The 15,818-nt window shown below is 38.4% G+C and overlaps 1 pseudogene; it reads right to left on the reverse strand.

The window, feature by feature from the left end:
• Positions 1-5,362: 5,362 nt before the first annotated feature.
• On the reverse strand, positions 5,363-15,056 carry LOC120188128 (annotated as a pseudogene).
• Positions 15,057-15,818: the final 762 nt, after the last annotated feature.

Here is a 15,818-nt window from a genome sequence, read left to right on the forward strand (position 1 = left end):
TTCCTATTTCTATGTATCCAATTTTGTGTATATATATTCACTCTTAATCAATGGAAAACTCAAGCCATTGTTTCTCTTTACTCTTCTCTCTATTTCAACATGGTATCACGAGCCTAATCTTCCTGAGCATATTTTCTTCTCCTTTTTTTTTGGTTCAAAAACACCACGATCCTTCATATACATATATCTAAAACTACGCCACTAGTCCCTTCAATGGCTTCCCATACGACTTCCTCTTCCACCAACGATCCTATTACTATCCAAAATTCTCAAGATCCTCAACATCCTCTCCTTACAATAAATCTCTCCAATATCACCAAATTGTCATCCACCAATTATCTCACATGGAGCCTTCAAATCCAATCTCTTCTTGAAGGTTATGATCTTCATCACTTTATTGATGGCACTCAAACTCCACCACAACCCACCATCACCGTCAATGGTGTTACATCTCCAAATCTGGCGTACACAACCTGGAAGCGTCAGGATCGTCTCCTTTTTAGCGCTCTCCTTGGTGCCATCTCCGTTTCATTGCAACCACTTATTGCCCGCACCACCACTTCCCTTGATGCATGGCAAACCTTAACTAATACCTACGCCAAACCATCTCGTGGTCATATTAAACAATTGAAGGAACAATTAAGCGGTAACAAGGGCTCAAAATCAATTAGTGAATACATGCAAGCGATAAAGACTCGTTCCGATGAACTTGCTCTTCTAGGGAAGCCAATTGATGATGAGGATCTTATTGATCGGGTTCTAGAAGGACTAAGTGATGAGTATAAATCTGTCATTGATGCCATTAATGCCCGTGACACGTCAATTTCTTTTGCTGAACTTCATGAGAAACTTCTCAACAAAGAAACATCTCTTCAAACCGCTCAACCACCTTCCCTATCACTACCAGCCACGACAAATCCCACGGCTTTTCGGAATCGTCCAAATTGGCGTCCACCAGCCACCAATTCACAACAATCAGGCCCTACCACTATACTTTCTCCTCATGATCAACGCCAACCCAAACCTTATTTGGGTCGTTGTCAAGCATGCGGCACTCAAGGACACACTGCCAAACGATGCCCGATGTTTCGGCTTGTCAATATCAACAATCACCAGCATCTCGTCCTCAAGGCTCTCAGGGATATCGCCCTTCCACACCCTGGCAACCACGAGCCAATCATACTATTCTGGGCAAAACACTACACCTACTTGGCTGCTGGATAGTGGAGCATCTCACCACGTTACGTCTGACTTGAGCAATCTCTCTCTTCATAGCTCGTACCAAGGATCTGATGATTTCATGATTGGCGATGGATCGGCCCTTCACATAACCCATACTGGTTCTACCACCATACCAACTTCCTCTCGCACCTTTACTTTACAAAATGTCCTTTGTGTCCCTTCCATGAAAAAGAACTTAATTTCGATTTATCAATTTTGCACTCATAACCATGTTTCTGTTGAATTCTCACCCTCTGCTTTTCAGGTGAAGGATCTAAACACGGGGACAATCCTTTTGATGGGTGAACCTAAGGATGGCGTATATGAGTGGCCGACTACATCCCCTTCACTTTCCTCTTCACCATTGCTTGCATTTTCCAGTGTCAAGACCACTTCGTCCGAGTGGCACTCTAGACTAGGTCATCCGTCATTTACTATTATGAAAAATATTGTTTCCAAATTTCCTTTACCATTGTCTAGTCCGTTATCCTCCTTCACACATTGCAATGCATGTTCATGCAATAAAAGTCATAAAATTCCATTTTCTTCTTCTACCTTAACTTCATCTCACCCGCTTGAACTTATCTTTTCTGATGTCTGGACCTCTCCTGTTTATTCTGTTGATGGTTTTCAATACTATGTTATTTTTGTTGATCATTATACACGATATATTTGGTATTATCCCCTTAAACGAAAATCTCATGTGCATGACGTCTTTGTACGTTTCAAGGCATTAGTCGAAAACCAATTTAAACACCGAATTATTACCCTCTATTCAGATAATGGTGGTGAATATCAAGCCCTTGATCGTTTTCTCCACCAATGGTATATCACATCTTACTACACCACCCCATACACCAGAACATAATGGTTTTTCTGAACGACGTCATCGACATATTGTTGAAACTGGTCTATCTCTCCTTACTCATGCATCAATGCCTTTAACTTATTGGACTTACGCCTTTGCCACTGTTGTATATCTCATCAACCGTATGCCCACACCACACTACATTTTTCATCTCCTTTTGAGAAACTCTTTGAGTCTCAACCCAACTACACTAAACTTCGGGTGTTTGGTTGCTTATGTTATCCGTGGCTTCGTCCTTATTCTCAGCACAAACTTGACTCTCGTTCCACTCCTTGTGTTTTTCTTGGCTACTCTTAACACAAAGTGCATATATCTGTCTCGCTCTATCCTTCTAAAATATACATTTCTCGTCATGTCAAATTTCTTGAAAACTCATTTCCCTTTAGCACTCACCAAATCCATCTAGCGCGTCCCACCCCAGAGATCATTTCCAAATGGCTTCCCCCGGTCCAAATTTTACCAATTTCAAGTGGCTCACTCAATACGCCTCCACAAAGGGATTTCTCATGTCAACATCCGTCACAAAATACCCAAACAGACCACTGCCCTTCCTCATCAGTCGACCGTCGATCCCTATCCATAGACCTCCCTTTACCCGAACACGCTCGGTTAATCGCCAAGAAACCATCGTCGACCATTTACCACTAGAACCACACAATTCTGAGACCTCTTCTGCTTCAATCATAGCGCAACCCACCCATCAAAATACCCATCCCATGACCACTAGATCGAAAAACAACATCCATAAACCCCTAACCAAAATAAACCTTACTGCTATCATTTCTCAACCATCAGACATTGAGCCTCATACTGTTTCTCAAGCCCTAAAGATCCCAAATGGAGACAAGCTATGAATGATGAGTTTGATGCTCTTGTTCGGAATGGAACTTGGGAGCTTGTTCCATCTACTTCTCTGCAGAATCTTGTTGGATGTAAGTGGGTCTTTCGTATTAAACGGCTTCTTAATGGTTCTATTGACAGGTACAAAGCTAGATTAGTTGCCAAAGGCTTTCATCAAATACCTGGAGTGGATTATCATGACACCTTTAGTCCGGTTGTCAAGCCGACAACAATACGACTTGTTCTAAGCCTGGCAGTCAGTAGAGGTTGGCAATTGCGACAATTGGATGTTAATAATGCCTTTCTTCAGGGCCATCTTTCCGAAGATGTCTACATGGCCCAGCCTCCAGGATTTGTTGATAAAGACAATCCAACACATGTATACAAACTAAAGAAGGCAATATGTGGACTCAAGCAGGCCCCACGGGCTTGGTACCTTGAACTTCACCAATTCCTCATTGAGTCTGGGTTCACAAACTCTCAAGCAGACACTTCCCTATTCATTCTTCACTCAGGTGACACTATATATCTACTTGTTTATGTGGATGACATTATTATCACAGGCACCAACACCAATATTATTCAGCGCTACATTGACCTCATGGCACAAAGATTTTCAATCAAGGATCTTGGCACATTGTCTTATTTTCTCGGCATTGAGGTTTTAACTACTCCATCCGGTCTGCTGCTTACTCAAAGGCGCTACATCACTGATCTTCTTGCCCGGACAAAAATGATTGGTGCAAAACCTGTTGCTACACCACTTGTTACAGATGGAAATCTTACACTTCATTCAGGTACAGCTCTAACTGACTGCACAGAATATAGAACAATTGTTGGCAGTCTACAGTATCTTTGCCTCACTCGCCTAGACATAGCATATGCTGTCAACAAGCTTTCTCAATTCATGCATCGCCCGACGTCTGAACATTGGAATGCTGCAAAACGACTGCTTCGATATCTATGTGGCACATTAACTCATGGATTATTCCTTCACAAGGCAAATCCACTTTCCCTTCATGCATTCTCAGATGCTGATTGGGCTGGAAACAAAGATGATTATACCTCAACGAGTGCCTATATTGTCTATCTTGGTCGTCATCCTATTTCTTGGTCATCCAAGAAACAACGTACAGTTGCTCGATCCTCCACGGAGGCTGAGTATCAATCAGTTGCCGCTACTACTTCTGAACTCAATTGGATTTATTCCCTTCTCACAGAACTTGGCATCACTCTTTCTACACCGCCTGTTATCTACTGCGACAATGTTGGTGCCACCTATCTCTGTTCTAATCCAGTCTTTCATTCGCGCATGAAACATGTGGCACTTGACTATCACTTTATTCGGGGGTCAAGTTCAATCAGGTGCTCTTCGTGTTACTCATGTTTCCTCAGCAGATCAACTTGCCGACGCTCTTACCAAACCGCTTCCACGAAGCCGATTCCAAGATTTAAGGGTCAAGATTGGTGTCTCCTCCGGAGCTCCATCTTGAGGGGGCATATTAGAGAATTAATTATAATAGATTTTATCTATATTTTAAATTATTGTAATCAATTATAATATTCTTGTAATTAGTTGTAATCCCCTTACTCTAGGTTAGTCTCCTATTTCTATGCCTTGTAATTAGTTGTAATCCCCTAACTCTAGGCTAGTTTCCTATTTCTATGTATCCAATTTTGTGTATATATATATTCACTCTTAATCAATGGAAAACTCAAGCCATTGTTTCTCTTTACTCTTCTCTCTATTTCAACATTTCTTTGTTGGAGGAAACCTAGTTACATGGTGGAGTAAAAAACAAAATGTGGTAGCTAGAAGTAGTGCTGAAGCAGAATTCAGAGCCGTTGCCCATGGAATCTACGAGGTGATGTGGATAAAAAGGATTCTTGAAGAATTGAAGTTTTCTTACTCGAATCCAATGAAGTTCTATTGTGACAACAAAGTTGTTATTGCTATTGCTTATAATCCAGTTCTTCATGATTGCACGAAACATATAGAAGTGGATAAACATTTCATCAAGGAGAAGGTCAATGCGGGAATAATATGCATGACATATCTTCCAACTGATGAACAATTAGCTGATGTACTAATGAAGGGACTACACACGAAGCAATTTGGTAAGCTGACTAGCAAGCTGGCTATGGAAGATATCTTTAAACCAGCTTGTGGGAGAGTGTTGGAAATTCGGTCATTGAAAGCCTTGATTTAATCATAATCAGTGAGATATTATAGGATTTGTTTTCTATGTAAATATAAAAAGTAAAAGCTGTAAATCAAGACAAAGTAGGAAAGTAGAAGCTGTCAAATATTGGCTCTAATTAGTTTCTTTTTTTTTTTTTTTTGTAATTTCCCTTTGTATAAAAGGAAGCCTTGTACTCATTCAAGAAAGAAGAAACATATTATTTCTTCATTTTTTCTAAGTCTAACCAATATCATGAGCACCACTCTCTGGCATTTTGGAACATTCTTAACCTTGGACTATGGCCTTCTTCTCCACGTTCCAGTCCTTCAGATACCAAGGGAACTGCCACATCAGGAAACACCGCTCCGGATGAGGCATCATGGCAAGATATCGACCGTCTGGAGAATAAATCATAGCGACTCCTAGTGGAGAGCCATTCAAATTGAAAGGGTCCTCTGTTGGATTCTCGTCATCGCAATATCGCAATGGAGCTAAATCTGAATGCATTACATGATCCAAAATGGCATCATCGGGAAAATATGCTATTTCCTCACCATGTGCAACCCATAAACCTAATGTAATTCCTTCCATTCCTTTAAACATCATGGTTGGTGAGTCCTTTATACTCACGCTTGTGAAGCAACATTTGAATCGGTCGGACTCATTGTGTATAAACCTAGGCTGTGATGGGTCTCCACTAGCACCGAGAACACCCCCAACTTGTGGCCCTGGGACCCATCCTAACAGAACCATCAACTGACATCCATTGCAAACACCGAGATTGAACATATCAGGGCGCTTGTAGAACTCTTGAAACTAACTGAGAAGAGGCTGATTGAATCGAATAGATGCAACCCAACCCTCGGCAGAATCAAGCACGTTGGCATAACTAAAACCTCCAACAAATGCAATTCCACGGAATTTATTTAAAGAAATAACTCCTTTAAGTAGGTCTGACATTGCAACATCCCAAGGCTCAAAACCAGCAACATAAAAGGCTGCTGACATTTCTCGGTCTCCATTGCTCCCTTCCTCACGGATGATAGCTACTTTCGGTTTTGAAGTTCCAGTCATGTATTTATCATCTGTAATGGATGGTATGAAAGACAATGACCAAGACGACTCATGCCGGAATTTCAAACATTCTTTCTCCGATTCCACACAAAAAGTAAGTCTTTACAACTTTTCAAACTGGAAACTCATATCCTCTCACATATCTCTAAGAATAGAAGTTTTTTCATTTAAATCAGTCACTCCATCAACCTTTAACTTTATAATGGGTGAGGCAGTTACTTGTCCGATTATCTTAGCAGTAACATCCATACTGCTGAGCTTCTCCATTACGCTATCTATGTCATTCTTGCTTACCTCGAGAACGAGACCAAGCTCTTCGGTGAAAACTGTTAGGAAAATACTATTCCCTTGAGAAGCCAAGTCCAACACAATTCCACAATTTCCAATAAATGCCATCTCCAAAGCACAAACTAGTAACCCGCTGTCGCTGATATCATGACCTGCAGAAATAAGTTCATCTCCAAGAAGGTCATGCACCCCCTCAAAAACTCTTTTTAAGATAAGAAACGTCATCAAGATCAGGGTAATCATCCCCAATTTGATAAAAAACCTGAGCCAAAGCGAATCCACCCAATCGCTGCTTTCCCTTTGTCAAATCAATATGAAGCAAAATACCATCATCTCCTAGCTTCAAATCTGATGTAACTATTTTTGTTATGTCGGGACAAGTGACATAGGCACTAATTACAAGATTTCCTGGAGGCTTAACAACCTCACCATCTGCATAGGAATCCTTTGAAATACTGTCATTCCCGCCATCAATAGCAATACTAAGTTCAATCATTGCATTTGAAAGAGCAATAGCAGCATCATACATGGCTGCTCCTTCCCCCTCGAGCTTGGCAGCATACATCCAATTTCCACTTGTTTTAACATCAGACAAAAAAGTAACATTAGCCCAAACAAGATTTGTGAGGGCTTCTCCAACAGCCAGTCTAGCCATCGCTTTTGGATCAAGCACCCCCTTGATAGGTTATTCACCGATGGCACAAGCACCCCATTTAAGTTGACATAACTTTGAGCAATAAATGCAACGTCAACAAGAGGTAACTGTAAGGGACCGATAGTTTGTTGTTGTGCTACAATACCTGTTATGCATCTATCAACCTTTATTGTCAAGAACCGTTTGGAACATAGAGACGAAAGTATTAATAGCCTCTTCAATGAATCCATAACTGTGGTTCCGGGAGCAACATCAAGTGGCTCTTGTACATAAGTCACTCGTTTGAATTCAAATGATTTTTGAGGTATGTCACCAAGCACTTTTTCGAGCTCAAGAACAACAGCTAGGGAAGAAGATGGAGTCCATTAGCATGGCTTTTCTCAATAGCCAAGCTATCAACTAAAACAACATGTCCCTCACCAATAATGGCCATTAAGAGTCTTTTCCTTGCACTTATTGATTCCAAAAGGTGGCAGCTTTCGGGCTTCACTAATATTGCATCATGTTCTTCATACTCAACACCCCATATCTCCAAGACTGACATAGTGTGATCATCAACAACAATCGCCCTAATGTCAATTTCAGCCCCCTTCGGATATATGATTTCCTTCACAACGTTGCAATTCCCTCCAGCTCCCTGATCATGAATGCTAATAATTGGGTTATCCTCCCCCATCTCGATGCAGACACGAACTACACGATATAATTTTTTGCCATTTCGGCATCTCCACACTGTACATCATTAAAATCAAGTTCTGCATCATTCTGACCACTAACCATACTAGAGGCAACTCCACCACCCATTCCAATTTGATATGCAGACCCACCAATCTTTACAACTATCATTCCAATCTCAGGATCTCCTTTCGATATATGAGTGTGATCAATATGTCCAATCCCTCCACTGAACATGATAAGTTTCAACCATTCGTGCCATTCACTACTAGGGAGTCTTATTCCAAATGTTATGGTAAAACCTGAATCAACGGCTCACCAAATTTGTTACCATAATCGGATGCACCATTGCTAGCCTCAATTAGAATTTCCAAAGGAGAAGCCAAATTTGAAGGATATGTGAAAGATGGGTCCTCGTAGGGGGAATATGATCCCTCTATATTAAGATTCCCAATTGTGTAACCAGTTGTGGCTGCAATAACAAATGACCCAGTTCCAGTGGCATGTGTATCCCTAATGCAATCACCTGCACCTGTCTCCGCACCAGGGTAGGGTGCCACTGCACATGGGAAGTTATGTGTTTCAGCTGTAAACAAGACATCAATTTCACGGGTTGTTTCATTGAGTGGGCATGCCATTCCAGACTGAACTGGTCGTAATTGATAAGCAAGAAACCCCTTTATTGCACTTGAATTATCCTTAAAACTGTTTGGGGGTCATGTCCATAGGTTGTCCATCTATAACAATCTTCCCTGTGAAAAACCAATGCTTGCTGTGCTCACTGTTAGATTGGGCAATATCGAATAACTCTACATTTGTTGGATTCCACTTAATGTATTCCATGAACAACTTGGTATAATACTGCAAGTCTTGTTCATCAAATGCTAAACCCATTTCCTGATTCATTTCCTCCAATGATTTCCTTCCCCTCTCCATGAGGGGCACAAAATGAACCTCCTCACGAACCACACTGGTTTCAAATGATGTGAGCCTCTGTTTATAAACACACTTAGTCATCCAATCATGAACCATCGCAGCAAACTCGTTAATCTGATTTTCCAGAAACGCTCCCTTACTATATAGTAAGTATATTCTCGACCTCTCCATTCGAGTCACCTCAGTCAAGCCACATGACTGACAAATCAAAACAACATTCTAGGACCATGCTATTGTAAAAGGCAGCCTAGGTCCAACTTCAACAATCACTGCATTCAATCCTTCTTGTCTCTTCTCAGTAAGAAAACTCTCGGTTTCTAAATTCTCGGGCTCGTGTGTTTCCCCAAGAATCCATTTAAGCGTTGAGAGCTTCTCTGTCGAAATCTTCGAAGCAATCCCTATATTAAAACACTGCTCAGTTTTCAACCCAACAATCTGATTGGAAACTTTGGTCTAAACCGATTTGCGAAGCTCATCATTTGCACTTTATTGAATCAGAGAACACGGTAGAAATGTATGACCTCTTGGGAAGGCTTTCCAATCAACCCATTTTGTACATCAACCAAACTAGTACGAACATTTTCAAAAGCCATTGCTTTAACCTTTGAATGAGAAGAGCACCCCAAATAAATAAACTTCGGATTACATAACAAATTACTTCGCTTGATCAAAGTATTTCTCTGCAAAAACAGAGCCTGTCTTGTTGTACCCTGAAAGAAAACATAATGCACCAAAAGAATGAAGAAGAAAGCTAAGAAACTAAATCAGTTTGCATAAGAGAATAAAGAACTCAAAATCATGTTGAATATTTGGCATGCACCGAAAGTAGCATGCAAATGTTGAAAAGAAAAAAATTATTAATCCACTGAATACAATTGTTAAAAAGGCAGTACACAATTGTTGAATTTGGACAATAGTTAAATCTTAATTTTAGTCATTGTAATTTAGGGTATTTACAAATAGTCCTTAAGCTTCAACTATAAATACCCTAGCTCATTTAGCTTCAAAACCATTCCAAATCATTCTAGTTTTCTCTCAATACTAGAGAATTTAGAGAGTTTCTTAAGAGTTGTTTTCTCCTTTTTATCAAGAGAGAATTATCATTATTTTCTCCTTGGTAGATCGAGAGAGGTTGTAATTCCTATTTTCTCATAGAGAAATTCTTCTACCGTTGCCCGTGGTTTTTACCCTATATTATTTAGGGGTTTTCCACATAAAATTTGTGTTCTCTTTATCTTCATTTTTTATTTTCTCAAATCATCAGTTGCGATTTTGCTCTATCCGATAGCCGTCTTCCGTAACAATTGGCATCAGAGCCAGATTAGAGTGTTTAATATCTACTTATTGTCTTTATGGTTGCCACCAAAAGGTGGATCCTCCAAGATAAGAAAGTAAGAAGGTACTACCCATTCTTAAAAGGTTCCAAAAAAACTATTCACGATAGTGAAATAGTGGGAGTTATCCGAAATAGAAGCTATGACAACGAAATTTGATATTGAAAAGTTCAATGGGATAAATTTTTCATTGTGGAAATTGAAGATGAAGGCCATCATGAGGAAAGACGGTTGTCTAGCAGCTATTAGTAAAAGGCTGGTGAATTTCACAGATGATAACAAATGGATCGAAATGGACGGGAATGCTATGGAAAACTTTCATCTAGCATTAGCAGATGAAGTATTGTCAAGCATCGAGGAGAAGAAGACAGTTAAGGAGATATGAGATCATCTCGCCAAATTATACGAGGCTACATCGTTGCACAAAAAAAATTTCCTTAAGAAGAAATTGTACACTCTCCGGATGCCAAAATCTACTTCAGTGACGGAGCACTTAAACACACTGAACACGCTATTTTCTCAGCTTACATCCTTAAGATGTACAATAGAAGAACAAGAACGTGCTGAACTTCTACTTCAAAGTCTACCAGATTCGTATGATCAAATCATCATCAACTTGACAAAACAATAATGTCACCAGTCTAGTCTTCGATTACGTTGCAACTACTTTTCTACAAGAAGAAAATCGGTGCAAGAACAAGGAAGACATACAAGTAAATCTGCAATAAGCAGAAGCGTTGACAACGATGAGATGGAGATCAACAGAACGTGGCCAAAGCAGCAGTCATAAAAATGGTAGATCGAAGTCGAGGAGCAAGAAGAAATTAAAGTGCTACAATTGTGGAAAGAATGGTCACTTGAAGAAGGATTGTTGAAGTCTAAATAAAAACTCAAATCCACAAGGCAATAGCGCAAACACTTCAGATGATGGAGATGTTTTATGTTGTGAAGCGTTAACCACCGTTGAAGGTAGAAAGAGATATGCATATATATGACTCATTGATTCGGGAGTAACATATCACATGACCTCAAGAAGAGAATGATTCCATCATTATGAACCTGTCTCAGGAGGATCTGTGTATAGTTGCAATAATCATGCCTAAAAGATTGTTGGCGTGGAACCATCAAATTGAAGATGTATGATAGAATAATTAAAGTTGTTCGAGATGTGCGGCACGTGAATGGCCTGAAGAAAAATTTATTATCCTACGGATTGTTGATAATAATGCAAGTAAGATTGAAACACAGAAATGAATCATGAAGGTGTTCCGTGGAGCGCTTGTGGTGATGAAGATAACAGTAAACTTGTACATGTTGAACGGAGAGACTTTGCTAGAAGCAGAAGCCTTTGTTGCCTCATGTAGTTCATATTCTGCAATGCTATGGCATCAGAAACTTGGACACATCTAATGAAAGTCCTTGTGGAGAAAAAGCTACTTCCAGGCTTAACAAAGATATCACTTACTTTATGTGAGCATTGCATAACAAGTAAGCAGCACCGGTTGAAATTCAACACATCAAATTCTAGAGGCAAAAGTGTTCTAGAATTGGTTCACTTTGACGTATGGCAAGCACCAGTTACATCCCTAGGCGGAGCAAAATACTTTGCCTCATTTATTGATGACTACTCCAGGAGATGTTGGGTGTACCATATTAAGAAGAAGTCAGATGTATTAAAAACTTTCAGAAACATCAAAACGTGGGTGGAACTTGATTTTGGAAACAAGATAAAGTGTTTCAGAATAGATAACTGAGGAGAATACATAAGCGAAGAATTTGATGACTTTTGTAGGAAATAAGACATCAAAAGACAGTTCACAATGGTGAACACTCCTAAACAAAATGGAGTGGCAGAGTGGATGAATAGAACCTTGTTTGAAAGAACAAGAGCAATGCTGAGAGCTGCAGGCCTAGAAAAATCATTTTGGGCAGAAGCAGTCAATACCACCTGTTATTTGGTGAATCGAGCTCCATCAATTGCAATAGAGCTTAAGACACCAATAGAGATGTGGATTGGTAAACCAGCTGATTATTCAAACCTCTATGTATTTGGAAGTATTGTGTACGTGATGTACAACTCCTAAGAAATTTCAAAGCTAGATCCAAATTCCAGGAAATGCAAATTCTTTGGGTATGCTAATGGTGTAAAGGGGTATCGCTTGTGGGATCCCACTGCCCGCAAAGTGATCATTAGCAGGGATGGTATCTTTGTAGAAGATAAGCTACAAAGAAAAGAAGAAGATTGTAGCGTTGAAAAGTCAGAGACTACACAGATACATATAGAAAAGGAGTTTGAACAAGAAGATTATTCTGAAACAGAACCAACACATGATGAACAAGAACTAGAGAGTTCTGAAACTCCAACAACTCGTCAATCATATCGTGTGAGAAGACGTCCCAATTGACACTCAGATTAGAAGGTAATATTACATATTGCCTTTTAACAGAGGATGGTGAGCTATCAACATACCAGGAGGCAATAAACAGCTCAGATGCTTCACTGTGGATGATGGCAATGCAAGAATAAATTGAAGCCCTTCATAAAAATAATACATGAGACCTTGTGCCACTAGAAGCCAATTGGTAACAAATGGGTCTTCAAAATCAAGCGAAATGGTGACGATCAAGTTGAGAGGTATCGTGCAAGACTGGTGGTCAAAGGATATACTCAAAACGAAGGTATTAATTTCAATGAAATATTTTCTCCTGTGGTTCGATTAACAACAGTTCGAGTAGTTTTGGCAATGTGTGCTACATTAAACTTACATCTAGAGCAGCTAGACGTTAAAACAACTTTTCTTCATGGAAATCTTGAAGAAGAGATTTACATGCTCCAGCCTGAAGGTTTTGAAGAAGACGAAAAGAAGAAATTAGTTTGCAGGTTGAACAAATCTCTGTACGGTCTAAAGCAAGAGCCGAGGTGTTGGTATAAGAGATTTGATTCATTCATTATGTGCCTTGGATACAATAAACTTAATGCAGACCCTTGTGCTTATTTCAAGAGGTTTGGTGATAAAGATTTTGTTATATTGCTGTTGTATGTGGATGACATGTTGGTTGTAGGACCCAACAAAGATTATATTGAAGAATTGAAGGCACAACTGGCTAGGGAATTTGAAATGAAGGACTTGGGATCAGCAAACAATATTCTAGGGATGCAAATTCATCGAGACAAAAGTAATAGCAAGATTTGGCTTTCACAAAAGAATTACTTGAAGAATATCTTGTCACGATTCAACATGCAAGATTGTAAGCCAATTTCTACCCCTCTTCCTATTAACTTCAAATTATCCTCCAGTATGAGTCCTAACAGTGAAGAAGAGAGGATGGAGATGTCTCGAGTGCCGTATGCATCGACAGTGGGAAGTTTAATGTTCGCTATGATATGCACAAGACCAGACATTGCACAAGCAGTGTGAGTGGTTAGTTGATACATGGCGAATCCAGGAAAAGAGCATTGGAATATAGTAAAGAGGATCATGAGATATATAAAAGGGACCTCAAATATTGCATTATGTTATGGAGGATAATATTTACTTATCAATGGGTATGTTGATTCTGACTATACAGGGGATTTGGATAAAAGCAAACCTACTATAGGATATGTGTTCAAAGTTGATGGTGGAGCTGTAAGCTGGGTTTCAAAATTGCAGTCAGTTGTGGCTACATCCACAACAGAGGCAAAATATGTAGCAGCTACACAAGCCAGTAAAGAAGCAATTTGGTTGAAGATGGTATTGGAGGAGCTTGAGCACAATCAAGAGTATGTCTCTCTGTTTTGTGACAGTCAAATCGCCTTGCATCTAGCAATGAATACAATATTTCATTCAAGGACAAAGCACATACAAGTTCAGTACCATTTCATTCATGAAAAGGTGGAAGAAGAGACAATAGATATGTTGAAGATCCATACCAAATACAACATAGCAGATTTCATGACGAAGGCGATCAATGTTAATAAATTTACTTGGTGTCGATCCTCTTGTAGCCTATCAGAGACGTAAGCAACATGATGATACAAGGTAGAAAGAATGGTATGAAGATATGATTGTTCCAATGAAATCTTCAAGTGGGAGATTGTTGAATATTTGGCATGCACCGAAAGTAGCATGCAAATGTTGAAAAGAAAAAAAATATTAATCTACTGAATACAATTGTCAAAAAGGCAGTACACAATTTTTGAATTTGGACAATGGTTAAATCTTAATTTTAGTCATTATAATTTAGGGTATTTACAAATTAGTCCTTAAGCTTCAACTATAAATACCCTAGCTCATTTAGCTTCAAAATCATCCCAAATCATTCTAGCTTTCTCCCAATACTAGAGAATTTAGAGAGTTTCTTGAGAGTTGTTTTCACATTTTTATCAAGAGAGAATTATCATTGTTTTCTCCTTGGTAGATCGAAAGAGGTTGTAATTCCTATTTTCTCATAGAGAAATTCTTCTACCATTGCCTGTGGTTTTTACCCTATATTATTTAGGGGTTTTCACGTAAAATTTGTGTTCTCTTTATCTTCATTTTTTTTATTTTCTCAAATTATCAGTTGCGATTTTGCTCTATTTGATAGTCGTCTTCCGCAACAAATCAAAGGAACAAATTACAACCCTCCCAAGTTGAAATAAAAAAACAAGGAAAACCCATTGGTGGAATGTCATTTCCGCACACTTTCTCGGAAACCAAACAGATACTAGAACAAAAACAAAAACAAAAACTTTCTCGCAAGAACTCTGTCGCTGTCATCTCTCTTACCCCAGCCATTTTTCAATTAGCTGCAAAAAAAACCCAGACAATAAAGAACAAAAAAAATGTTGTATAGGGACGATAAAGTAAAGGAATCAAACAAATAGGCAATATAAAGAGGCAAAAGGAATAACCTTTTACCTATGGTGAAATAAAAGGCAATGAAGGAAGAAGAATAAGAACCAACAAGATTTTTAAGACTTCAGTTTGCAGTGAGTGAAGCCTAAAACCCTACTTTCTGTATTATTTAATTGATTAATTAACTAAATATTATAAAATAATCTTTTAGATTGAGTTTAATTTATTACATAAAATAGTTTTTTAGATAGACCAATGCATACTTGCTGTAGAAACAAAAACAAAATTATAATAATTTGAGATTATTAGAAGATGTAAATTAAAAATAAAATATTTATATTATCGACGTATTCGTGTATGATATTTAGACGAGAGACACTAAAATATATCATTTTCTTTTAGAGAAGAAAGTATAGAATCGGATAAAGTAAATCCAACAAAGGTAGAATAATGTTTTTGTAGGTATAATGTCAAAAATAGTTCTACCATTTTATTTTAGAGTAAAAAGTATTTCATGTTTGGCTAAATAGCCACTTTAGTATTTAATTTGTTTTAAAATATTTTGGTACTAACCATTTTGATTCATAGAGAGATTTTTCTTCTTCAAAATGAAACGTTGAAACTAAAAATTACTATCTAATCAAACGTTAGCAAAATTTTATGATATTATACATTTAAAAAAACTAAATTTTCATTAAATGTAAGTTATGACAAAGGCAATAAAATCCAAGAAGGATACTTAAATGACTTAAAAGAATTCAAAACATTCATTTAATTATCAATAATCTTTTCATCTTTCATTTAAACTTAAACGCGATTTGATGTAGACGTGAAAATTAAGATGAATAGTATGACATATTGCTCTACGAATTGTTCTGAATCTATCAACAAGCTATCATAAAATGAGATCCAGTTATATGATAT

The sequence above is a fragment of the Hibiscus syriacus genome, unplaced genomic scaffold, assembly GCF_006381635.1.
Source record: "Hibiscus syriacus cultivar Baekdansim isolate YM2019G1 unplaced genomic scaffold, ASM638163v2 tig00116939_pilon, whole genome shotgun sequence".
Taxonomy (NCBI): Eukaryota; Viridiplantae; Streptophyta; class Magnoliopsida; order Malvales; family Malvaceae; genus Hibiscus; species Hibiscus syriacus.